Source organism: Vigna unguiculata, chromosome 4 (assembly GCF_037176805.1).
Source record: "Vigna unguiculata cultivar grain cowpea cultivar isolate G323 ecotype 2 chromosome 4, ASM3717680v1, whole genome shotgun sequence".
Taxonomy (NCBI): domain Eukaryota; kingdom Viridiplantae; phylum Streptophyta; class Magnoliopsida; order Fabales; family Fabaceae; genus Vigna; species Vigna unguiculata.
Window position 1 is genome coordinate 10,617,367 of NC_140795.1, and position 20,009 is coordinate 10,637,375.

Consider the following 20,009-nt stretch of genomic DNA (forward strand, 5'->3'; position numbering starts at 1 on the left):
TCACACCATTTCAGACACCGAATTCATAAATCATACATGCAATTCAAGCCTTTTCACGGATTATCTAGAAACTTTAAAGAAAGGGTTAGCTTCCCTTACCTTCCCACAACAAAGCCCAAGCAAGATCAGCTCTCAACAGAAGAACGGTACCACTTCAACACTTAAGGAGCTGAAAGGGAAGTCTAGACATGAGTTTATTCCCAAATTTCAACCCAACCACTTAAAGACCCTAATTTAGAAAGAAGGAAGGTGAACTGAGGAAATTGAAATTCAACTTACGCGTAAGGATGGATCGAACAGCTTGGGGAGGACGTTCTGTGGTGATCTCAGATTGTGTTGCTGTTGCTGAAAGAATGAAAACAAGATTTAGGGACTGAATTTGGAAATCTGAACTTCTTTGGTGGTTAGAGAGAAGGAGGAGAATTTGTGCAGTAGAGAGGTGTAGGTGAGTGGAGCATAGTATCCTTGTGTGTGTTGGCAGAGAGTGTTCTTAGAAAGGGGGAAAAATAAAAAGAGGGATCCATGATTGACCTGGTTCTAAGGACCCTACTTGTAACCCCTCTGACACATCTTGAACATGTAAAATTTTATCCCTTGAACATGTCTAAATACTTTGGAAAAAATCCTTTGACCAAAAGTTAATCCAAACAAGCCTAATATATTTCGAAGTATAAGATAAAACATTATGGAGGCCAAGTTGAACATTGGTGGACAACAAGATTGTTGGATAAATTTATGCTAAATTCCCACGGCAAGAGTTCATACCCAAGCCTGTGCCTTATCATGTACAATATTCAAAGTTGATCTCGATGGAATAAAACCAAATTTATACTTGGATGGATATATAGGTCTCTCCATCCTCAATCTACTATCAATTAGTCCTTTCAAGAAAAGCACATTGACAATAGTAGTTATACATTTTGAATTAATTCTCGATCACTAAAATGGGACACCGAAGAAAAAGAAACAAACTTACAAATGCAATGAATTCATGGTCGTTTCTACTCCTTGAAAATTTATTTCATAAGTACGGCCGCAAAGATCTTGCAAAAATACTTCTAGAGCTTTAGCTGAAATCCATTCAAGAGCAATGTCAGCATGTATAAGAGAAACAAATAAGTTGCGGTCTAAATTTAACAACACAGTAAACCACACCAACTTACAAACTAAAATAGCTACAACCAAAGTTACCTTTCCACGGTGAAGGTCTCACTCACTTTTTATTTTCTACACTATCATTCCTCTCGACGACACTGTTCACGATGAACGAAGATGAGGTTTCATCAGTGAGGGTTTGTAATGAGGCTTTGCAGTGGGCTTTGATGGTGAGGGTGGAGGTTAGGGTTCATGATGAGCTTTGTGATTGGGGTTGACGGTGAGGGTTTCAGGGATGGTTCACGGCGAAACCCACGGCGAAACATTCTGCATCAATCTCAACAAAGAAGAAATGGATTTATGGATTTATGGATTTAGGGATTTAAGGATTCATGATTCCTTCCCCGAGATTAGGGTTTGCATCCGCTTCTTTCTGGTTTGTGAATGGGCTTGGTTTTGGGCTGGTTTGTGAACCTTGTTATTGCTCAAGCATAGTCATGAGCTAAGATCCATCGTCTCTTTTCTCGCGTGAGCGTCACTTGACCTGCACCACTGCGATGACTGGTGCCTCAGCCGAATGGAGGACGACTGAAGGTCTCTGTCGGTGAGGGTCATACCGGTGAATGGCATGTTTTGTCTCAACGAAGGGAAAGGAAGCGTTTTGCAAAGTGATGGTATAACTTTATTTGAACTTAACCGGTAAAAAATATGTTATCTGTGAAATTTGAGCATAGATAAGATATGATTTTTAAATAAAAAAATTATATTATAGTTACCTACGAACTTTTATTTATTTTTTATGATGTTTATTTTCTACATTTTTTTCATAGATAATTATTCGTACATAATATTTCCATCTATGTTAATCTATGAAGTTTTTGTAGATAATTATTTTCTTTTGTTACTTACGAACATTAATGTTATCTATGAAATTTTTTCGTAGGTAAAATAAAATTATCTTTGAAAAAAATTTGATAGATAATTTTTCGTAGATAATAGACAGTTTTCTTGTAATGTATCATGAAATATGAATTAGTTGAATGGTTATGCATTGATTTGGCAATTGATATGGTATGGGTTTGAATCTTGGTGAACCTAAACTAAACTTTCTTTTTGTCAAAATTTTATTTGACATAAAGGTGGAAGGACAAAGGAAACCCTAGTAGCCAAGATGGTTGGAAAACAACCACTAATGGACCTTCAATGACAATTAAACTCTAAGTTTAATATCATTTTCGTTTTCCTTCATCATTGCCAATTAAGACAACAATGAGTGAACAATTAAGGGAGAGTGTTTTTGGTGGCTGCCATTGTGCTTGGAGAGTAGAGAACGAAATTAGAGAGTATTTTGTTTTTTTTAGAGAGGATAGCAGGGACTGGAAGCAAGCGTGGAAGGAGACAAGGGCTGGATTGTGTTGTGGTGCACAAGAGCTTGAAAAATATTCCAAAACTAAGCAAAGGAATCTAGGTTAGGGGAGCTGAACCCGCAATGTTATGTTGTTGTGATTAATTGCATAATATATGATGTGAATTACATGTTTTCCTTTCGAATCAACTCGTAAATTTTGGGTTTTTGGAAAATTTCCAGAAACTGCTTGGCGGGTGATGAATACCCGCCAGGCGACATATCCACCCATGCCGCTAGGCGACACATGGCTTTGTACCCAGTTTCTGGGTTTTTTGTGAAGGGCCTGGCGGTGATGAACACCTGCCAGGCGACACAAGCCCATGTTGGCTCGATTTTGATGATTTGGGTGTTCTGGGGCTTTTCTGATCGGAGGGAATGAGTCAACAATTTATGCTGAACGGGTGGAGTACCATAATTGATCGATTAGCAAGGAGAATTGGATTAATCGAGACAAATAAAATTGTATGAGCCTCTGTTAGGGTTGAGAATTGGGGGTTTGAAATTCAAGATTCAAATAATGGGAGAATATTATAATAATTTTGGGTATGGGAAGCCTAACATATGTTTGGTAATCATAAACGCATAATGGAAGCGAGTTGGATGGAAGATTAGTACACTAGTATAATAATTGGAGTTAGAACTTGCACAAGGTGCGGGACCAATTCTGGAATTGCCCAGAAAAAGATGCACCGCCTGACGGCTTGTAGCTTGCGCCAGGCGATAGTGGTGTCAGTTGTTTTTGGTGACTGGTGCAGTGTGGTTCGAGTAGAAGGGTGCACTTGAGAGTTCAAGTGGAATAGAATAAAGAAAAAATATACTAATTTGGAAATATTGTAATTAGGATGCTTTAAGATGTAATGGTAAGGCATGAGATGGGTTGGAGGTTGAGTGAATATAGCTTTCGGGGTTACATCTTGAAGGTAAAGCAAAATGGATAAGGTTCACAGGTGCTGAGAAAATTTCTGGGTTTCAGGAACAGCAGGAACTGCTTGGCGACACCCAACATACCAGAGATGCATAGTGTTCTAATTCACGAAAAATGCTATTTTTCGTATTTTCACGGAACAGGAACCACCCAGTGCTGGTTTTGTACCACCAGGCGCTAGGCTCCTGATTTCTGGCGCTAGGCACCACCATTTTTCTGGTTCGCGCAGTGTTTGTAAAACTGCATTTCCAGTTCGTTAACCGTCTAATTTAGGTGAAATTTTGACAGATGGTCCATAACATGTGGTTCTTCACTTTGAATGGTGGAGATTTGATTTTGAGGTCAGTAGCTAGAGATATACATTACTCAATATTGCTGATTTTGGAGTCTTTAAAATACATGAATAAGCTCTTGATAATTCAAGTAACTTCTAATGAAGCATGTTTGGGTTATGTGGTAAGTCTCTATCAATTTCAATGCTCCTTTGGGTTAGTCACATGTGGAGAATTTGTTATTGGTGAAGTCATGTGGGTTAATATTAATTTGCATTAGTGCATAGGATCATATGCTTAAATTGTTAGAGTGCTGCTTATACTTGTTTGAGCATGCCTTATTCATAAGTTAGAATTGAAGGCTAGCATGGGTTTAAAGGGGGAATATATATATATATATATATATATATATATATATATATATATATATATATATATATATATATATATATATATATATATATGTATATATATATATATGAAATGTGACTGGATTGATTTTACTTTGTTTTGGGTGTTTAAAAACCAGTATTGCACAAGTATTGGTGTAGCGCCTGGCGGTGGTGTTTGACCGCCAGGCGATAGCTACGAAACTAGTAGAGAATTGAAGCGTGTGGCACTTGGCGATAAGGGTTGTCCCGCCAGGCGATACTTGTAGAAACAGTAACATTAGAGGCGCTTGGCGCCTAGTGGCACGTGCCTCTCGCCAAGCGGTCTGGAAGCCTTTTGCGTTTGGCGACTCGTGTGGAGCGTCAGGCGATTTTTGATGAAGCAGACATTGTGTTTTACCTTCTTTGGATGTGCGTGGTCTACGAGGCTTTGGACGATATCTCAAGGGTCAGATGCTAAAGTATTCCTGGAGTTGTGGCTCAGGATGGAGGGTAACACGAGTATTCTTTAAGTGGTGGCTCAGAATTGCGAGTGTTCTCGCATGTGTTCTACAAGTGGTGGCTTGTACGTTGGACAACAACGATAGCTTGAGATTATCAACCAAAGACGTAGAACATAGATTACATGGTGGCGGCCATGTGTGATGAGACGAAAGGATGGAGTTCCTTTAATGTGTGTGTTTTGGTATATAAATTGTTGCATATGTTTATATTCCTTTAGCTCACCCTATTTGTGTGTGTTTGGCGATGATCGTGTACGCGGTACACGGGAGTAGATGACGTTGCAGGTGGTTTTGGTGGAGCGTAGATCTGGAGCGTGGGCTAGTTGGAAAACTTTGTGGCAACATTTCATCATTTTTTTTATGAGTTTTAAGGAGTTCTTGTAATCATTAGAATTACAGAACTTGGCTTTATAATGACACTAATTTGATAATGTATTGTATTTAGGGTTAAATATGTTTTTGGTCCCTCAAGTTTCAACGAAATTTGAAATTAGTCCCTCATCAAAATTTTTGACCAATTTAGTCTTTCATCTTTCAAAATGCATGACTTTAGTCCTTTTAACCAAATTTTGTTAAGTTTATCTGACGTTTCAAGCGTATTTCATGATAGTATTTAAATTATTTACACTGTTTGACACATTTTTGCTTCAATGTTAACTTAAATACTATCATGAAATGTGCTTGAAACGTCAGATAAACTTAACAAAATTTGGTTAAAAAGACTAAATTCACGCATTTTGAAATATGGAGGACTAAATTGGTATAAAGTTTTGATGAGGGACTAATTCCAAAATTCACTTAAACTTGAGGGACCAAAAACATATTTAACCCTTGTATTTATAAAAAATTGAACTTACGTTGGTTTTATCGATGTAATAAAGTTTTAAATTATTGCGGTCTTGGGAAAACGATTTATAATAAATGGAGTATTATTATTATTATTATTATTATTATTTTATTATTTAAAATCCGTAATATCCAGGCGGGATGTTACATAAAACACCAACAACATATATAAATGTTGTACCAAAAACAACATAACACATGTTATATAACAAATTGCCTACCTTATGACTCACATAGAGAAAATTTTAGAATTAAGATAGAGAATTCATTGACTTGAACATGAGTGTGCACCCTCATTACTACATCAAGATTTTCTCTATCTTAATACTTTTATTTTCACAAGTCTTACTCATATCTCTATACCCAAACAATTCCTCATAGAGAGGAAACACAACAAACTCATTACCGTGGGTAAATCCCACGATTGACTGCTATGATTTCTTAAACAACTATGTCTAAGATGAACATACAACAAACGCAACGGAAACACAACAAACTCATAACCCACAACTCATATTAAGGACGAACTGCTTTGATACCACTGTTGTAACAACCCAAATTAGTACATAATTATACCAATTTAAATCATTACATAAGTAATAATCAACAACACATAAATGTAAATTTATATACTGAGTATTCACAGTCCTCTAAAATTATAAGTTGATTTTTCAAAACTAAGATATTTAATAGCAATTAGGCACTGTTGATACTAGGTATATAGGTATATACATATGTACATGTGTCCATTCCTATTCACCAACTCAGTCTCGTTATTGATCCTCAATACTACCTGTAGGACCCTCTACTCATGCATATCGACATAAATATACGATCATCGTAGGTGGAAACCACATCCACAAAAACACAAGGGTAAGCTAGTGAAATTATAATTTACTATAGCAAAACAAATAAAGCAAATAAAATTTCTTCACATAGTGTTAACATAAATCATACTCAAATAATGTCACATACAAATTCTATAAAGTAAATCATTTAAAATTAATCTTCTGTAATTATTTTACCAGAATCTATGTCAACTCAAATGTATTATATTTTGCGGTGGTTAGTTAGGATAAATGAGCTAACAACTCATTTAAATCTCCAAGGTTTACACATTCAACTATAATAAACGTATTATATTTATTATATTTTGTAGTGGTTAGCCAGGATAAATGAGTCTCAACATGGCCAAGAAAGTGTCCTAAGGATAAATGAGTCTCAACATAGCCAACAAAGTATCCCAAGGATAAATGAGTCTCAACATGGCCAACAAGTATCCCAAGGATAAATGAGTCTCAACATGACCAACAAAGTATCCCAAGGATAAATGAGTCTCAACATGGCCAACAAGTAACCCAAGGATAAATGAGTCTCAACATGACCAACAAAGTAACTCAAGAACATCCCATCTTGAGTAATATACTAACTCATTTAGGTCTCCAAGGTCATACCTCCAACCATAGTATCAAATCTTCATATGTCATAAATTTTATTTTGATATTAAAACATAAATAAATAGGATCTGTGCATAACGAAAGAATAAATATGATAAATAAAAAGAACCAGTACGTGACTGGAGATAAATATAAATAAATAAGTGAGAGTAAATATAAATTGAATAAATAGGACAAATGCACAACTAGAGATGAATATAAATAAATAAATGAGAACGGGAACTAAATATAAATTAGAATGAGGTTAGAGACACCTCACTTAACATAAATATAAAAATAAAATAATTATGAACAAATAAAAAAAATAATAATAAAGGTAAAGAGATAAAATGATAAATGTCTCTTCCCCTTATCTTAAAGATGATTGTCCTCAAAAAAATAAAAATAAAAGATTCTACAAAATATTTTGTTTTAGACCCAATAAGGATTAACATTGCTCCTACCACCAGTGCAGTAAGGGCTTTTGGCCCCGGTTGTTTTTTATATTTTGCCCTGGTTTTAGAACTGAGGCATATTGGGATGAGGCCAAAAGGGTTGATTTTTGGCCTCGATTGTCAACCGAAGCCATAGAGGCGTTTTTCTGCTCCGGTCACGCCTGAACCGAAGCCATAGATTTGCTTTCCAAATCTGCTTCCCGACATTCCAGATCTGCTTCCCAACATTCCAAATTTGCTTCCCAGCGTTCCAGATCTGCCAGATGCGCGTTTTAGTTGGCTGCGTGAACGTCGTTTATGCAGATCTGTGTTGATGATGTAGTTGCAGGAGGTAGACTCTCCGGAGAGGCTTCGTGTGAATGTGGAAGAGTGCTTCGTCAAAGATGTTCGACTCCAGGCGCGGTGGTAGGCTGTGTTTCGTTTGACTCCAGGCGCTGCAGTGGAGGTTTCGTTCTTCTCCTTCAAGGCATGGTGGACCTGCTGCGTTTTTCGTGGATGAGGTGCTACAATGGCTTCCTGAATGGTGGTTGGTCTGATGGAGGTGCAGGTGGCTTGGAGAGAAATGGAGCAGCAGAGAGAAATGGATGAGGAAATGGAGGCGACGAAAACCCACGGACGGCGACGGCAACTGTTCGGCGACAGCGTCGGAACTGGTGGTGGCAGAGGGCGGCACGACGTTCGTGCAGAGAGAATTGGGGAAGAAGATGAATAATGATCAGGGTTCACGAATTGGGAATTTTAACAGGCTTTATGGCCTCGGTTATTCAATGAACCGAGGCCTAAAGTGGCTCAATGGCCTCGTTGAAAGGGGACCCAAAGCCAAAAGGGGCGGTGTTGATGAAATTATTAAATTAGGGTTTCTGGGCAGGGTTATAGGCTTTGGTTCTATTTCAACCGAGGCCAAATGTGTTCTCGCTGGTGGCAATTTTAAAATTTTTATTTCTAGGTTGCCTAATAGGCTCCAGTTCTTAATGAACTGAGGCCTAAAACTGCTTATGACACCGGTTGTTTGTAGAACCGAAGCAATATAGATTGATGAAATTGCAAAATTGCCACCGCCTCCTTATAGGCTTCGGTTCCGCCATAACCGAAGCCTATAAGGCGAGGTAAAATATCAAATCTGCACTAGTGTACGTATTTCCATTCAAAATAGAAAATAAGGGATTACATAGTTTTAAATAAAAACAAAGTTATTTGAGTGGAAATAACTGGCTATAAATGTAAAGTAAATAAATAAATTGAATAATAGGTGTGCGTGAATAAAAATAAATTATAAATGAGAATGAAATTAATAACATTTCGTTTAATATAAATATAAAAATAATATAAATATATAAATAAAAATAATTATGAGTAGATTATAAATAATAAAAAGATAAAACGATATACATCCATGCTTCTCTTACCTCAACCATAAGAGATAAGTTATAAACTTGCAGTATAGGTTTTTATTTCTTTCTTTTTTCTTCTGTATCTTATTCTTTTTTATTACTTACTCATTCTTCTTTTATCCATAAAAAAGCAATTCACTCTCTCTCTAATAGCTATATCTTCCCTCTCCCTTTTTATAGTGTTAGGTTTCTATAATCAAGTACAAATACATTAACTACATATCTATTCATATGTGGAGATAAGATAAGGTTGGTAATTATCTGTTTTCTTTTACAGTACGATTATAACTTAAGTTTTTACAGATTTTTCTTTTGTTTTATTTTAATCTTTATTAATAGAGATGTGTTATTTTGTGGTGGTATTTAAAGTCTTGTCTTATTCTTGCAATATTATATTTATCTTATTTTATTTAATGACAATGTAATTATAATATATTTAGATTTATTTATTTATAACTTATATATTTATAATACATATATATTTTATAAATAAACGTGCATATAATTTTGTAATATCATTATTATATTATTATATTGTTATTAGTTAATTAGTTTTAATATTTATGTATATTTTTTATTGTTGTATTTTTGTATTCATATTTTATTATAATAAATGCCTCATGTAATGTTCTAAATATTTATATTATTTTCTATTTAAACATTTTTTATTATTATTGCACTAGTACTTATCATTTATTATTAGTATTACTATTATTTTTACAATTTATAATTATTTATTTATTTATTATAGCCATTATTATTTCTAATAATAATAATTATTATATATATATATATATTAAACAATAAAATATTTATAAATAATGTGATCGGGATATATTTTATATTAAAAAATATTACATCGTAAAAGTTTTGGATGTCATAATTGTTATTGTTGTTGTTATTATTATTATTATTGTTATTATTATTGTTATTATTGTTTATTCTTATTATTATTATTATTATTATTATTAATATTAATATTATTATTATTATTATTATTATTATTATCATCATCGTTGCTATTATTATTATTATTATTATTATTATTATTATTATTATTATTGTTATTATTATATTATTATTTGTTATTCTTATTATTGTTATTATTATTATTGTTTATTTTTATTATTGTTATTGTTATTATTATTTTATTATTATTATTTATTTTTTCTTATTATTGTTTATTATTATTATTGTTATTCTTGTTATTATTAATGTTATTATTGTTGTTATTATTATTGTTATTATTGTTGTGATTATTACTGTTATTGTTAGTATTGTTATTATTGTTATTGTTATTATTGTTGTTATTTTTAATGTTGTTATAATTGTTATTGTTATTATTATTGTTATTATTATTATTATTATTATTATTATTATTATTATTATTGTTATTAGTATTGTTATTATTATTGTTATTCTTATTATTATTGTTATTGTTATTATTATTGTTGTAGTTCCAAAAATTTTATAACCTCAAATTAATAAAATGTCGCGTACAGAAATATTCAGAAAGTACGGAGTTTGGAATATGAAGGTATACAATACACCAAACCATTTAAGACTCCAAGACTTGACTATCTGGATATGTATAATGAGGCACCACCACAAGATCCGTGGAATTATGTCCTAACAGTAAGGCACCACCACGAGGCCTTCGTGAAATTACGTCCTGGCCTTGAGGCACCACCACGATACCCTCGTGAAATTACGTCCTGATGTTGAGGCACCACCGTGAACTCTCACCCTAAGGTTCATGGAATTAAGTCCAATAGATGAGGCCTCACCATGGACTCTCTCATTAGGAGAGTCCATGGGATTACGTCCATTAGATGAGACACCACCATGAGCCCTCACTACAAAAGTCATGGAATTATGCCCTATTCATACTTTGTACATGTTTCACCAACCAATCAGGATGTTTCCATAAATACTAATATCATGTGAATATGCATATATATATATATATATATATATATATATATATATATATATATATATATACATATATATATATATATAAACAACCAATCATGCAACTCATACCTCCCAACTCATACATAACGTAGAAACATCTTGTTCCCATCTCAACCTCATACAAAAATCATGGCATCATTCATCAAACTTTTCTACTAAAGCATTTAAGTCAGGACAGCAAGCAACCACATCAATAAACCATTCACATTATATAGCACAAAACCTGTCCCAGTCTTGCTCAGGCCAGAAGACCTCGCTCAGGAGAGGGAGGTCCTCTCGCTCAAGCGAGCCCCTTCTCGCCTAAGCGAGGGCTCGAGAAGTGGAATAGTGGCTCTTGTGATTTCTAGCTCAGGCGAGACCTCCTCGCCTGAGCGAGATTACACCTCACTCAAAACGAAGACCCGTCGCTTGAGCAACAGTTCGAGCAGAAGATCCTAGGCGAGCCTCTGTTAGTCTCGCCTAGGCGAGACACTCTTGCTTGGGCGAGAAAACCAGTGTTCACAACTGTTCACTCGTGCAAAACGCAGAAACAACACCAAAAATCACATTTTAACCAATACCAAGCAATCAAACCGCGAACACACCTCAAGAATATGACTTAAGGCAGTAAGAAGAAAGGCTTTACAATTATTGTTGTTATTGTTATTATTTATTCTTATTATTGTTATTATGATTGTTATTGTAATTATTATTAGTATTATTGTTTATTATTATTATTATTATTATTATTATTATTGTTGTTGTTGTTATTTTTGTTATTAATGTTATTTTTGTTATTAATGTTATTTTTATTGTTATTATTATTATTATTATTATTATTATTATTATTATTATTATTATTGTTATTATTATTATTATTATTGGTTATTCCTATTATTGTTGTTATTAATTTTTGTTGTTATTGTTATTATTAGTATTATTTTATTATTATTATTATTATTATTTATTCTTCTTATTATTATTAATATTATTGTTATTGTTATTATTGTTATTTATTATTTTTATTTATTATTCTTGTTATTATTATTGTTACTATTATTGTTATTTTTATTCTTATTTTTATTGTTATTATTATTATTATTATTGTTATTATTATTATTATTGTTGTTGTTATTTTATTTTTTATTGTAATTATTATTATTATTATTTATTCTTGTTATTATTGTTTGTTATTATTATTAATATTAGTTTTATTATTATTATTGTTATATTTGTTATTATTATTGTTGTTATTGTTGTTATTTTATTGTTATTATTTTTGTTATTGTTATTTTTGTTGTTGTTATTATTATTATTATTGTTTATTCTTGTTATCTTTATTATTATTATTGTTATTGTTGTTATTATTATTGTATATATTTTATTATTATTATTATTAGTACTCTTATTGCTATTATTGTTATTCTTGTTATTATTATTGTGATTATTATTGTTGTTGTTATTATTATTTTTATTATTTTTATTGTTTTTATTATGGTTATTGTTATTATTATTGTTAATTTTATATTTGTTATTATTCACTACAAAAAAAAATTTTATTATCTAGGAAAAATTATCTATGAAATATGTTTCGTAGATAATTTTTTTTATCTACGAAAAGTAGTTGTAGATAAAGTATACATTTGTGGGTAACAGAAAAGTAAATGATGTACAAAAGTTTCACAGGTAACCATGAGTCACTTTTGTGAAAAGTTTTCTATAAAGCATTATCTATCACTAGTGGAAAAAGAGGAATCTATGACGACTTATTATGACAAGTATAAGCCACCTATCATAATAAGTTGACTGGTGACATTTTTGTAATAAAAGTAACAATTATTATGACTGGTAAAAAGGAATCTATCATAATAAGTGAGAAGGGAAAATGTATTCTGACAAGTGCAGAGGACCTATCATAGTAGATGGGCATGATGGCAAAATTGAAATTATGTTAAAAATATATTATGACAGATTTATGGAAACCTGTCATAATATCTTCAAAACCCTAATTTTTTCCTTCCCTCTTTTATTTTTCTTTTTCTCGTCTCCATTTTCTCCAACATTCAGAAGCATATTTTCTTTCTCGAAACAGTCATTCGCGCACCGTTCTCACGACATTTGTTCACCTTCCGCTCGCCATTCGCTCACCTTCCGCTCGCCCTCCGCTTGTCATTCGCGTGCCGTCCGCACTGTTCGCATGCCGTCCGCGCGCAGTCTGTGAGCTGTCTGCACGTCCTTCGCACTATTCGCATGCCGTCCGCACTGTCTGCGCGTCGTCCGCGAGCTGTCCGCTTATCTTCCGCCCACCATCCGCGAGCTGTCCGCTTATCTTTCGCGCACCGTCCGCAAGCTGTATGCGCGTCCTCTGCGCACCATCTGCGAGGTTTTCCCGCGTCCTCCACGCACCGTCCGCGAGTTGTCTGCGCGTCCTCCGCACACCGCGCGCGATCTATCCATGCGTCCTCCGGCACTGTACACCGTTCGCCCTCCTTATGTTGCTCTTTTTCACAAAACCAAATTAAAAAGGGTTGCAAGTAACTAATATAATTTTTTGTCTTTATCTCAAGAACTGTTCCTTCTATTGTGGACCTTCTGACTCTTCCCTTCATCCCTGATTCTCCCAAGTGGCTGGTGAGTTGTTTTTAGCTTTTGGAATTTTTCTCTTTCATCAGTGCATGTTGGACACATATCACACAAGCAACCAAGTTTTTTCTTCTGTTTGTTAAATGATTAGATTCAACACATGTCATCTTCTGTAGGCTAAGGTTGGTCGGTGGAAAGAGTGTGAGTCTGCTTTACAGCGCCTAAGGGGAAAGCATGCTGATGTTTATCAAGAGGCCGCTGAAATCAGAGTATACAACAAGTTCTTGGTTTGGTTTGGAATTGTTTGGTCTGGTGATATGAAAGTTATTTGTAGGTAAATTGAATGAAAAGGAAAATGGCAAAATAGAAAAATCATTAAAAAAAAATCTGACTTACTATGACGTAGTTTGCACTGCCTATCATAGTAAGTCTGACTTACTATGACAAGTTTCTGCAGTGTCATAAAAAGCACGCATTTTCTATGACTCCTGAAACTATGACACCATAATACCTATCATTGTAAGCTCGTTTTACCTGTCATTATAAGCTCATTTTCCAATAGTGTATGAAATTCTGCGTAGATAACAAATATCATAAAAAAATATATAAAAATTATATTAAAAAACTTTACCTACGAACATATTTTATATGTAAAAATCCTATTATTTTATATTAAAAATAAAATATTTTTAAGTTACTTTCGTTTAGACAATTTTTTTTTCTATGTTACTAAGTTAAATCAATTGACATCGAAACCTGCACACTCACTCACTCGAAACCTCCACAGCGGAAACCTCCATCATCGACATCACTCTATTGCAGACGCAATAACTTGGCAGGAAGCTCAATCCCACACAGCAACGCCGACGAGGTTAAGGTTCACGTTCCGAATCTGGCCAAAACGAGGTTCACGTTCACAAAGTAAAACCCCCTTCACAAACAAAAATATTGCGCACGAGAAGGAATCAGAAACCCTTCGCGAATTCGGAAAAAAATTGTAAGTGATGGGTTTAGGGTTTTACATTTTTGGATGTATGTTGGTGGCTACGTCTGTGGGAATAATCCTCGTGAATAAGGCCGTGATGGCTACATATGGCTTTACTTTTCCCATTCCCTCCCTTGAATCTTTGATCTGTCTGCCTTTGATTTAAAAGATGCCATGCTTCTTTTTCTACGTGTTGTTTCGATAAACTACCTATGATGTTCATTCTTTTGGTGTCGCACATGTATGTATTTGAAGGTGTAAAGAAGGAAAAAGCTTTTCGGTATGATAAAATTGTGTGTTTTATGATTGTAACTTCACTTTGATATTATCTGTTTGCATAATTCTGATTGCACTAATATAGCATCTTGAATTAGTTCATTGAAGATGTGGTTCAATTGTAATAACTATAAAATGGCCTAATAGACTCGATATGTGATATAGCATGGGAGTGAACTAAAAAAAATCCTATAGGATGGGCATTTGACTTGGTGGTTTGTAAGAAACTATAATATAGAGACTTTGAATAGTTTATCCTAACAAATGATGCTCTTACTTTAAGTTTAAATGTTTTGATTATGTTTGTTCTGCTGCCAAATTCTAATCACTACATCCTTAATTTTGAATTTGTTGGCATCCTGTAATCATATAAATGAAAAACATATAGTTATTTCAATGTGAAGTTCTATAAATGAAAAGTCTGTTCTGCTGCCAAATTCTAATCACTACAACACAGTTTTTTTTTTCGTGTTGTCATGTGAAAATTTAGCATGAAAGGATTCATATTCATTTGTATTCTTTTCCCATATAATACTGGGTTGTTGAGATTAGAGATCACTTTTCTTTGTTTGGTGTAGTTTCTGTCTCATTATATATGCCTGTTGCATGTTGGATACTCCTTAATCTTAATAATCAGACTCATGATTTCGACAAACAGACACGTGTGTGGTTCTAATTTTTTAGGATCAGAATTTTGAAGGCTAGGAAGGTCGTAAAGTTTAGGTGTGTGGTATTTCTTGCCCTTCACCTTTTTAGGGGGAAAGTGATATATGTACTAGAACTTTCTTATCAGAGTCTTAAGTCCTAACTGCACTGTTTTCTTTTAATTTTTATATACAAATTTTCTTTGTTCACTTTGACGATCAGATCAGATTAGATTGATCATAGATGAATGGGTTCTTTAATAATAAGAACACTGAGAATTAAAAAAATGAAAAGAAATGCATAGAATCATTAGATATTGTTAACTCAAACATTATAAAGGTCTATTATATTACTTGATATAATAATAACGATATAAGGGTTGTTTGATGTGATAATATATTATAGTATAGCTTTCTGATAACGAAAATCCAAAAGTGCTTTTTGAAAATAAAACTCACCTAATTTTTTGCCACTCAGAGACCATGTTGAAGATTGACAACTTATCAGTTGAATCTATAAATCATATTTTGAGAGTAAGAAAAGAATTGCTGAGAAAATTTTTCAGGCAGGGAAGAAGAATGTGTATGATACGAGGAAATAGGCATATAATTTGAAATACTTGATGCAAAGAGAAATAAAGGAATCCAACAACTGAAATTGGTTTCTGATGTGTTTGAAAAACGAAAAATGTTTAAAGAGAAGAAGTTGTTGGTGGTATAGTAAATAAGCACTAACTTTGATTGCTGATGCATATCTTGATTAAGTCCTGCAAGAGCTTGTCTGGAATATCTTGTTCACTGGCCTACATTGGCTCATGTTGAGTATCATTTGTTTTTATTATTATACATCTTTGTGGTCCCATTCTCTTCTATATATCCTTTCCCACATTACAGTAAAGCAACGACGATATGTACAAAATACAATCAACTACAGTAAGTGTTAGTATTATACAAATGAAAAAAATATTTGTATATTATAATATGAACATACATATCTCTCTCTCTAAATATCACATAGTCACTCATACATACCAAAACAGACACATTGCTGCTCCAGCTTTTCTCTTGCCTCCTTGTTGCCTCACAGCTTGTCAAGCCTGAAATCATGATTACAGTTTTAAATTTGAGCTGTTATTGCTTTGTTATTTCTTAGTAAAGGGTTGAATGGTTCTCATATGCCAAGAGATTTGATGCTGTCAATGAGCTTTCTTCTAATTCCCCAAGTGCTACACTCAGAAAGCTGCTATTTTGGTACTTCTTATTACAGGTACAACTTTCATTTGAGATTGTCTGCTTCACATTTGAGATCCTAGCTTGGCTTTATTGTTGGTGAGAAGGTTAAAGTTTTGGTCCTGAAGTCACACTATCCTGAAGTCACACTCTATTAATATTAAAGTGAAAATTTTCTGATGTTTACAAGGGTTAGTTAATATGTTCAAAAAAGGAAATTCAATGTCAAAGTTCTAATTCTAACCTACTTGCCACTTGTCATAACGCAAAATTCTTTCTTCCTTCCCAACTCTAATATTCCATCAAGTGTATTTAATAGTACTTAAGAGTCTCCAAAAGCTAGTAGCACCAAAGGAGTTGATTTCCAAAATGTCAACTGTGAAGTCAACATTGCAACCTTTGGCCTTCTCGCCCATCACAAATGCCAATTTTTCCATCACTAGTGCAAATTTGATATTTTACATTATCTTATAGGCCTCGGTTGTGGCGGAACCGAAGCCTATATAAGGAGACGGTGGCAATTTTACAATTTCAGCAACCTATATTGCTTCGGTTCTTCAAACAACCGGTGCCGTAAGCAGCTTTAGGCCTCGGTTCCTTAAGAACCGAAGCCTATTAGGTAGCCCAGAAATGAAAATTTTAAAATTGGCGCCAGCGAGAACACATTTGGCCTCAATTGCTTTTCGACCGAGGCAATATTGGACAGTTTTAGGCCTCGGTTAAAATAGAACCGAAGCCTATAACCCTGCCTTGAAACCCTAATTTAAAAATTTCATCAACGCCGCCCCTTTGGCTTCGGGTCCCCTTTGACTGAGGCCATTGAGCCACTTTAGGCCTCAGTTTTTTGAATAACCGAGGCCATAAAGCCTGTCACTAGTGTAATTTTGTGATTTTGCAAATTGTAGAGGCGCAATGTCACTGTTCGTCTTCTTCCTCCAAAGTTTCTGGTTTCTCTCGCTGTCAGCCACTCTTCTCCGTTTCCATCAAGCCTCCTGCATGCATCCTTCTCCAGACAGCTACCGTCGTAACACCACCTTCTTGTTGGCAAGCCACCCCTTTTTGGCAAAAACCAAAAAACGCGTTTGGTTAGCGTTTTCCAAATCTTTTTTTTTCTCGCTTTTTCTCTATATATAATTTTTTTTTGCGTTTTGTTTAAGTTTTATTGCTTTACTTTTTTTTCTGCTATTTTTGTTCTTAGGGTAGATATTCAGGGTGCTGCCACGCTGAGGAAAGTGGGGAAGTCGACGGTGTTTGTGTTCGTGGAGCAAAGAGCGAGGTGGCTCTTGTGGACAGACTCGTGGACCAGCGACGAAGATGGCGGAGTTGCTGCTGGTGAGCATTGGCACTGCGAGAAAGGTGATGAAGCATGTGGAAGGGATTGGATTGGCCATTGGTGTTTTTCAAGGAACGTTTTGCAACCTCAAACCCAAAATGTTCATTTTTTTCTGCCGTTGTTTAGGTCTTTTTTGTGAAGCCAAAAAGCAATTTTTATTTCAAAATTGAATGCCTATATGGCTTCGGTTCTCAACAGAACCGAGGCATAATATGAAGTTTGTACTTCGATTAAGACCCGAGGTCTAAAACTGACTCTTTTATGCATCGCTCTAATATGCCTCGGTTCTAGAACCGGGGCAGAATGGCAAAAATAACCGCTGCCAAAACTCCTTTCTGTATTAGTGCATTAACCTAGCTAGCTTCTCAATCAAACCTCCATCAACTGTCCTTGAATGCCTTTGATTCACTTTTGCTACATAAAAAAAAATAATCACACAAGTTAGTCACCCTAATTCTATGAAAAATGCCTAACAAGCTACTTAACTAGACTAATTCTCCTAATGAAACTAAGATTTTAAGAATAAGTGACCAAACTAGAGTTCTAATTGCTAGGAATGCTAAGATAATTTTCTAAGACTAGAGTTGAAGAAACACTGAATATCCATAAGACTTATTTTTTCCATTTTTCTACAAACATGCACATCATCAAAATTCTCTTTTGATTTTGACTCATAGTGTGACTTGCTTTCCTTTCCCAACTTATGCCTCATCATTTTCGGCTCACATGGTGTTATCTACAAAATAAGTCTTCTAAAATAAGTCATCATAACAATAAATAACACTAAAACAACAGGAAAAATAGTTATAGAACTAATATAATTAGTTATATATAATGTATAGACTTCTAAAATACTAACTAACAAAAAACAAATCACACACACAACTACTCAATTATGCTATATCAAATTGGCCTCACTTTCACACTTAAATCAGATTTTTCTACACATAAGCACATCATGAAAGTGAAAATGATGAAGGAGAAAAGATACAAAATCTATAAAAGACTCCTAAAACATAAACTAGAACCATCCATACAAGTCCTAATTAATTAAAAGTGATCAAAGGAAGACTCAAAACCTGACTCGTAAAAGAACTTCTAAAACTCACTACTTAAAACTCAGAAAGTTCGTAATCTCTTGTTTCTATGTTTGTTATCCTGTGTTTATGATTAAAATGTGCTTATGTAGATTTGGATGATCAAAGTTCAGATTCGAAGAGACCTTCATGAGATTAATTGCTTGAGTCTGAGATAAATTAAGGTAAATGCTTGGTTTATCTTATATACAATTTAATCTTTAATAGCTTTTTGTTTTGCTATGATGATTGTGGATTTTTGGTTGAATCTGCTAAGAGTCTACTATTGGACTAGACCCACTAAACCCACTTTTTTTATCTATGATTTTCGTCTCTTTTTATTTTTTTGAAATAGAGAATTCAATTGATTTTATTTTGAAGATTGAAAAACTTAAGACAAAATTTGTAATTGAAAAAAGGTCATAATCTTAATTTTTCATCTCAGAATTAGAGGAAAGGGCAAAGATATATTGTTATTTCATTTGGACTTCCTACAAAAAGCTGAAATCATACTATAGATACATAAAACGTGTATTTGGTTTCTGCCTCGTGATGAAACAATAGAATGTGTGTGAAAAACATGTAAAAATTAACCTTCCAAGAAGTTTCCTCAATACCAAGGCCAAAAAGTTAATATTTTTTTCTTCTAAAAGTAGCATAGAACATACTAAAAATCTAGTGATCATAGATATCTAAGATTTCATTTGCTACTTTTCCTATTTTTTAACTTTAGATCATGGTCATCTTGATTATTCTATTTAGTAATTGAAAATTAAGTTGATGTTTCTATTTCTTATGTAATGTACATATTTCTTCTGCTAAATTAAATGGTTCCTAATTACTAAATAATGTTCGAAAGAATTTGTGAACGAATTGTTGTGTCTAACATGCTGTTTTAAACATTTGTAAGTTTTAATGATTCTACCACTTGTTGCAGTTCAAATTTCAACAATCAATATCCATTTAAATTTATTTCTTGACAAGTTACCACTGTTTTCATCAACGATGAATATTTGATTTCATGTTTTGTTAATATTTTCTAAAAGCAATCCATCCTTAGGTTCTTAGAGGTTTATGTTATACTATATCGATGCTAATTATTGTTGATTATCATAAAGATAGTTAACATAAAGATATTTAAATGTGTAGGGAATGATTTGAACATTGTGATCTAATATATACATAACTTCTTTAAATACACAGATC